The 7,324-nt window shown below is 39.0% G+C and overlaps 1 long non-coding RNA gene across 2 annotated transcripts; it reads left to right on the plus strand.

Moving 5' to 3' along the window:
• Nucleotides 1-4,550, plus strand: LOC145720801 (uncharacterized). Of its 2 annotated transcripts, XR_014144012.1 has the most exons (3): nt 1-377; nt 545-592; nt 4,458-4,550. It is a non-coding gene; the product is annotated as an uncharacterized LOC145720801 (long non-coding RNA). The 2 variants fall into 2 exon arrangements; XR_014144013.1 differs by lacking the exon at nt 545-592.
• The last annotated feature ends 2,774 nt before the right edge of the window (nt 4,551-7,324 follow it).

Consider the following 7,324-nt stretch of genomic DNA (forward strand, 5'->3'; position numbering starts at 1 on the left):
GCTATCGCGATAACTTGAGGGACGCGAGTGGCAGGAAGCGCAGCGATGGCCACAGCCGGGCTTTGGTGATGTACGAGCTGGCGGTGTCTGCCCTCTGTTAAAGTTCCATCAAAAACGCTTTCTACTTCATAGTCTCTTTCGTTGAAAAATTTGCTATTCTCCAAAAATGTCGATTAAAGTGTGGTCTACTGGTATAACGTTCCAACATTTCTCCCAAGGCCAGGGAACTCCGAGGACCAGACACTGGTTCCGGTGCCAGCCTTCTCGGCAGCCCTTGGGTTGGTGCACATGGAGTCTTCTCCAGGGTCGTCAGTATTGCTTTCTCATCCCAGAACTCTCCACGCTTGGTCCCGAGGCATCTATATGGCTAAGAGAAGGTAAACTTTCTGTGTACCTTTTCTTTTCTTTTTTTCCTCAGATTCCAGTTTGGGCTTGGGTTTGGGGAGCGGGGGTTCGGCTTTTCTGTCCTCAAGCTTTCATGTGGAGAAACTTCAGCATGAGTTACTGTTTTGCTTCAACCACTTCCTAGTTTTCTGTGTTTCAGAACTGCTTATCTGTGGAAAAGATCCATTCCGTTTGGCTCACCCATGTGGTAAGCTTCTCAGGACAGAGCCTGCCTCAAAAGGTCTCTAGGCCTGTGCTTTTATTAGGAGAATAAATGTGATGCATTACAGAGAGAAAGAAGCCCATTGCCAGCACACTTCAAACCAGCTTTGAATAGTATTGGAGCAGCTATTCAGAAGCTAGAATTTAGATAGTACTATGCTTAATTATACCTTCACTGCCTCCCTACCCAGCAGTCTGAGACCTTAGCAGTCTACTCAGTAGTGCTTCGTTCAGGAGCAGTAGTTGAGGATACAGATTGGAATTAAGAGGGTAGGATGGTAGAAACATGGATTCTGTCATCATTATTTTCAGACTCTTTTTGAGTTATCACATTTTTACTTGATTTTTGTGGACTTCGAGCCCTTTTACAGCAATACTAATACATGGTCTTTCTGTTTTTCATAGTTACACTACCCTGATGAATTCAACTATTTTTTTGCTCATCATTGCATAGGGAGACCATTCTGGTATCTCCATTTCCAGATGTGTCAGTCTTTCTTCTCCCAAGCCACCTTAGGTTCATTACAAAGGAGGTATTGAAAATAGGACCAATGAAAAAGTGCATCGTCATGCCTCATTTATCTTCTTCAGAAATAGCTTCAGAAAAAGAACACATACCATTCTGCAGCGCATCTCTGTAATTACAGACGCTCACTGTGGTCCCAATTTATGCTTTAACTTCAAACTGAGATTGAAGTCAACTTGTTCTTATACAATTGGGCTTCCTGTTTATTACAAAGTTGTTCATGTAACTGCTCATGTAAATGCTCCTGAGTTATAGTTATATTGGCCATTAGTTTCAAAGAAGGCCTCTTTAGTGTTTATTGTATATAATATCCACACTTTCTTAATGATGATAATTGTAGGCAGTCTTATAGAAAAGTCTTGATTACTAGGTCACAACTTGAAATTGTTCAGATATATGCTCTATATAGTGAAGCCTTTGCAGGAGTATTTTATCCTCTAAAATTCATTACTTGAAAATAATTAGTCTAGATAACTCATCTTGAATTCTTTGTTCAATTTCAAATTTTTATTTTTCCTGTACTACTCAAAACATACTTAAATACATCTATAGATAAAATTATAATAACCCTGCATAAAATAGTACAAAGAAATAAATTGCATATAGACACAGAAAAATCCCAGCTGTAGTTATATAAATCTGTTCCTTAAAAGCCAGATTTGTTGCAAACATGTGGAATATTTCATGGACTCTCATTAGAGGTAGAAAATGAGTATTACAACTCAGGAAAATAAAACACAAATATATAATACCTTTGCATCAATATTCAATGTAGTATTTTCTCTTAAAAGAAAACAATTTACATTTAAAATACATAAGCATCAGATGTACATGCAGAGACATAACTGCACCTGCTTTGTACCCTGAAGAAATGTACTGCATTTTCTTCTAGTCTGTGTTACAATCTATTACCTAGCTCCTGTATGAAAACGATTTCAGCAGTGTTGTTTTAAAAATTAAACTACTATAATATAGCTCAAGCAAATGATAGATCTTAAACTCAATATTCAGAGTATGGCTCTCTACCAGTGATAGAAATTGATCATTCTAAATCTCCAAAGTCAGAACATATTCAGGAGTTAAAGCCTTAATTTAGCTTTTAAAGAGCCATATTTTATTCTGACCAGACAATAATTCTCTGGCATTCTTTGGACACCTATTATGTACAGAATGTCAACAGACCATCCATAAGAAACATGATTTTAAAGATGTTTTAATTCCTGAACTTTTTTTCAACACGTTTTGTTCTTTGTCCCTTGAACTGTGGCCCGAATGCTGAGTAAATCACGGCATTTCCAATGGCTGAACAGATGGTCTTCTGTTACTTCAGGCTCTGTCTTGGTGATAGCTTCTCTGAAGTGAAATCTCCTCACTGTTTCCAGAATATGCCACCTTTAGTCTGTCTTCAGCTTCTCTGCTACCTTGGTTCCTGCTTCATACAATACCTTTCATGTTTGTTTTGGAATCTTGCTACAGAAGTCCTACCAAAAAAACCTTTTTCCTTAAACATGTCAGTCCTAATGAATCCACAAAACATTCGTATTTAACTCTTTTGAATGTCACCATTTGCTCTTAAAAATTAAGAATTTAATAAATATGGGAATTTTGGAATATTGAGATAAATATTTAAAAATACTGGAATAAATATTTGATCTCCAAGTCAGACCTTTTCAGGCAAGGCCTGTGTCATCCCCTCCTTAATGCCTGGCATGGACCCTAGTAGGAGCACCATGCATCAAAGTTGACTGATTAATTGACTGTTTCTTCTATTTGTCATGCTATCTGTCATTGCCATTTCAGTCCCTGCACAGGGGCTCACTGGGTTTGTTGCTGCTATCCATCTTTAGAGCTATACCATATGGGGAGGCTGGATGCACAAGGGATTTTCTCAGCATTGTATAGCTGGCACTCAAGGTTCTTATACTGAATATTATGTCTAGGCATGGAATGAAATTACATAGCCGTAAAGATTTGCTGAGTGATCCACAGGATTTGGGAACTAAATGATGTAGGGAAGGAAAAATCTCTTCCTCTACCAATCTTAGGTTTTCCTGCTGAAGGCTCATAAATTAGACTTGCCAAAGACAGATTAATAAGAGAAAAAGAAACCGAAGTCTATTAAAAAGGTTCAGAAGTCCATGTGGCACTTGGGAGTACCCAGAGATGGGTAACTCAGAGATTTAGAATTGGGCTTATGTAGTATCTTAACAAAGGAATAATACATTTCTTTTTAATTTAATTTAATTTTATTATGTTATGTTAGTCACCATACAGTACATCATTAGTTTTTGACTCATTGTTTGCGTATAACACCCAGTGAGGAATAATACATTTTTAGAAAAGTGACAAGACCAAAGAAGAGAACCTTAAGTCTCGAGGGGCAGCCAATTGTGGAAAGGGAAACATATGGGAAACTAATGATAGATCAGGCTAGTTAGTAAAGCTTGTTCTGTAGATTCCTTGGTTGCTGTCTCCAGGCTGATAGAGTCGAAACTTGTCTCCACTCGGGGTATCTGGGTGGCACAGTTGGTTCAGGGTCCAACTCTTGGTTTCGGCTCAGGGTCTTGATCTCAGAGCTGTGACCTCAGGGTCAGGAGATAAAACCCTGCATCAAGCTCTGTGCTCCGCATGGAGTCTGCTTATGACTCTCTCCCTGCCTCCCCCTGCCTCTCCTGCTCACGCTTTCTCTCTCTCTCTAAAATAAATAAATAAATCTTTAAAGTTGTCTCCACTGATTAACTTTTGTCCTTCCTGGTAGAGAGGGGAGGAGGGACACCTTTGTAAATTTATGTCCTGATTTTAGACAAATACCTGTTTGGTGGAGGGGTAGACTTTTCTTGCATCTGCTTCTTCTCAGTTGCCTTCAGCTCAAAATAATCCTTATGCCAAAGTGGCATATATTGCTCTGGCATATTCTGCCATCCTACACTAATTAAGTACTATGCCGGGAGCATCTACTGCAAGGCAAAGTTTAAAGTATCCAAGTTTCTAACATTGGGATAATTCAAAGGTAAGAAATTAAAAAAAAAAAATCAACATAGGGGCACCCGGGTGGCTCAGTAGGTTAAGCATCTGCCTTCAGCTCAGGTCATGATCCAAGGGTCCTGGAATCCAGTCCCATGTTGGGCGCCATGCTCAGCAGGGACTCTGTTTTTCCCTCTCCCTCTGCATCTCCTCTCAGCTTGTGCTCTCTCTCTCTCTCTTGCTCACTGTTTCAGATAAATAAATAATAAAATCTTTTAAAAAATAAATAAAATTAAAAATAAATATATAAATCAACATGGATAAGTGGCATATAGGCTTTTATTTTTTTTTTTCTGTTTAGATTGAATCTATTCACAAAATCATCCAAGAGAAGTTTAAAGAAACACTTTCTCGCATTTCAGAAGACTGCTACCCAACAGCAAGATCATATACACAGGAGCACTCAAGTTGGAAAAGCTGAGCTAAAACTTCAAAAGCAATTGGAGGAATTAACAAGAAAATGTTAAGAACTATTTGAGGGGTAATAAGAATCTTGAGTCAAGAAGGAGATGCAAAGGCAACACATCCAATCAGACCATCAGAAAAACTCTGGCCAATGATTTCCATTTGTTCTTTACTAATAAAAAAAAAAAATGTGTGGATGTTGTAGTTCATGGTTTATAAATATTTAGAGGAACATGTACTTGGCTGTCTTAGCAGATATGGTTTCAGGTATTTTCTACATTTTCTTTATACAATAGTTTAAAAACACCTCAGGATTTTGCTCTCTATAGAGTGTCTTGGTCTGACTGGACACTGATCTTCTATTAGGTTCATATTCTGGTAAAGAGAGGAGGAAAAAACATGAAAGCCACAGACTACACAGAATTCTCACTTCAAGATAATTAGTTTTTTCTCAGTGTGCTACAAGTGCTACTGTGCTGAGATGTCAAATGTGATATGAAAATAAACCCAAATTACAGTATCCAATAACTTCAGTGAAGTCTACAGTTTTAAAATCATCTCCTATTAGTTAACAACTGAACTATCTATTCCAATCAAACTAACCTTTTACCTGTGCAAAATACCCCTCCTCTCTTCTCTTCTTACACATGCCACACCCTCCCCACAAGACACAGAGGCCCTGCTGTCATGCTCTTTCTGTGCTTTCTGTTTCTGTTCTCCTTGGATGGCTTCTTTCCTCTCAGGCCATCTATATCCTGACCATCCTTTGGAAGTCGTGGGTCACATGACACCCACTTGACAGTTCTGATGCCTCTTTCCTCTAGTTCTCTTTTATTGTCTTCAGTCAATTACATCAAACACAGTCAAGCAGATGAATATAGGACACACTCAGTCAACTTTATGATGATTTATTTCTCTGCAGATGGCATCGTAAAAGCAAGAGGCCATGCATATGAGTCAAAAGTATGATACTTGCTACACTGAGTCAGTTGGGTGCTGCCCTTACCAGAATCCTGTCACTTAGTAGGACACTGAAGAATTGTTATGGGGACTCGTGGTTGTACTTGATGCTGACCTCAAATGTCAAGAGAAAAAAAAAAAGCTCCCAAACCACCACTGTTGCCCTTGAAAACCCATATGGAGTTGTTGTTAGTGCATTTTTAAGATATTTATGATGCTCTTTGTTTCTAACTTGTATAATGGCTTGACTTATGAGAAGGGTGAACATAGGGGAAATTTTGAAATGGAGAAGGCTATAGGTAGCCTCCTTCATTCTCTGTCTCCTGCTTCAATTTATCTAGTGTTCCCATACTATTGCCTTTCCAATTATGTATGAAACCTAGTTTACACACACGCTTACACACACACACACACACACACACACACACTACTCACAGCCAGGAAGAAAATTTCAATGTGCTCAAGTTACTTTGTGTTTCTACAGGTATGTACACTTTACAGGAGAAGGCAAACAGCAACATCTTTGCTGAAATTGGCAAACAATGTTACCAAACCTAGTCTACATTTTTTTTAAAATTTTTTTTATTATGTTCAGTTAGCCACTGTATGGTATGTAGTTTTTGATGTAGTGTTCAGTGATTCATTAGTTAAGTATAACACCCAGTGCTCATCACAGCATGTGCCCACCTCAATACCCATCACCCTGTTACCCCCTCTCCCCACCCTCCTCCCCTCTGAAACCCCCAGATTGTTTCTCAGGATCCATAGTCTCTCATGATTCATCTCCCTCTCTGATTTCTCCCCCTTTGGATTTCCCTCCCTTGCCCTATGGTCCTCCGTGCTTTTGCTTATGTTCCACATATGAGTGAGACCATATGATAATTGTCTTTCTCTGTTTGACTTACTTCACTTAACATAATCCCCTCCAGTTCCATCCCTGTCGATGCAAATGGTGGGTATTCATCGTTTCTGATGGTTGAACAATATTCCATTTTGTATGTGTACCACATCTTCTTTATCCACTCATCTGTTGAAAGGCATCTCGGCTCCTTCCACAGTTTGGCTATTGTGGACACTGCTGCTCTGAACATTGGGGTGCACGTGCCCTTTCTTTTCACTACGTCTGTATCTTTGGGGTAAATACCTAGTAGTGCAATTGCTGGGTCATAGGGTAGCTCTATTTTTAACATCTTGAGGAACCTCCATACTGTTTTCCAGAGTGACTGTACAAGCTTGCATTCCCACCAACAGTGTAAGAGGGTTCCCCTTTCTCCACATCCTCGCCAACACTTGTTGTTTCTGTTTTGTTAATTTTTGTCATTCTAACTGGTGTAAGGTGGTGTCTCACTGTGGTTTTGATTTGTATTTCCCTGATGGCTAGTGATGTTGAGCATTTTTTCATGTGTCTGTTAGCCATTTGTATGTCTTCTTTGGGGAAGTGTCTGTTCATGTCTTCTGCCTATTTTTTGACTGGATTATTTGTTTTTTGAGTGTTGAGTTTGATAAGTTCTTTATAGATCTTGGATATCAGCCCTTTATCTGTAATGTCATTTGCAAATATCTTCCCCCCATTCTGTGGGTTGCCTCTTAGTTTTGTTGACTGTTTCCTTTGCTGTGCAGAAGCTTTTTATCTTGATGAAGTCCCAAAAGTTCATTTTTGCTTTTGTTTCACTTGCCTTTGGAGACGTGTCTTGAAAGAAGTTACTGTGGCAGATGTCGAAGAGGTAACTGCCTATGTTCTCCTCCAGGATTTTGATGGATTCCTGTCTCACATTGAGGTCTTTCATCCATTTTGAGTTTGTC

The sequence above is a fragment of the Leptonychotes weddellii genome, chromosome 3, assembly GCF_054177405.1.
Source record: "Leptonychotes weddellii isolate Sample4059 chromosome 3, ASM5417740v2, whole genome shotgun sequence".
Classification (NCBI taxonomy): Eukaryota; Metazoa; Chordata; class Mammalia; order Carnivora; family Phocidae; genus Leptonychotes; species Leptonychotes weddellii.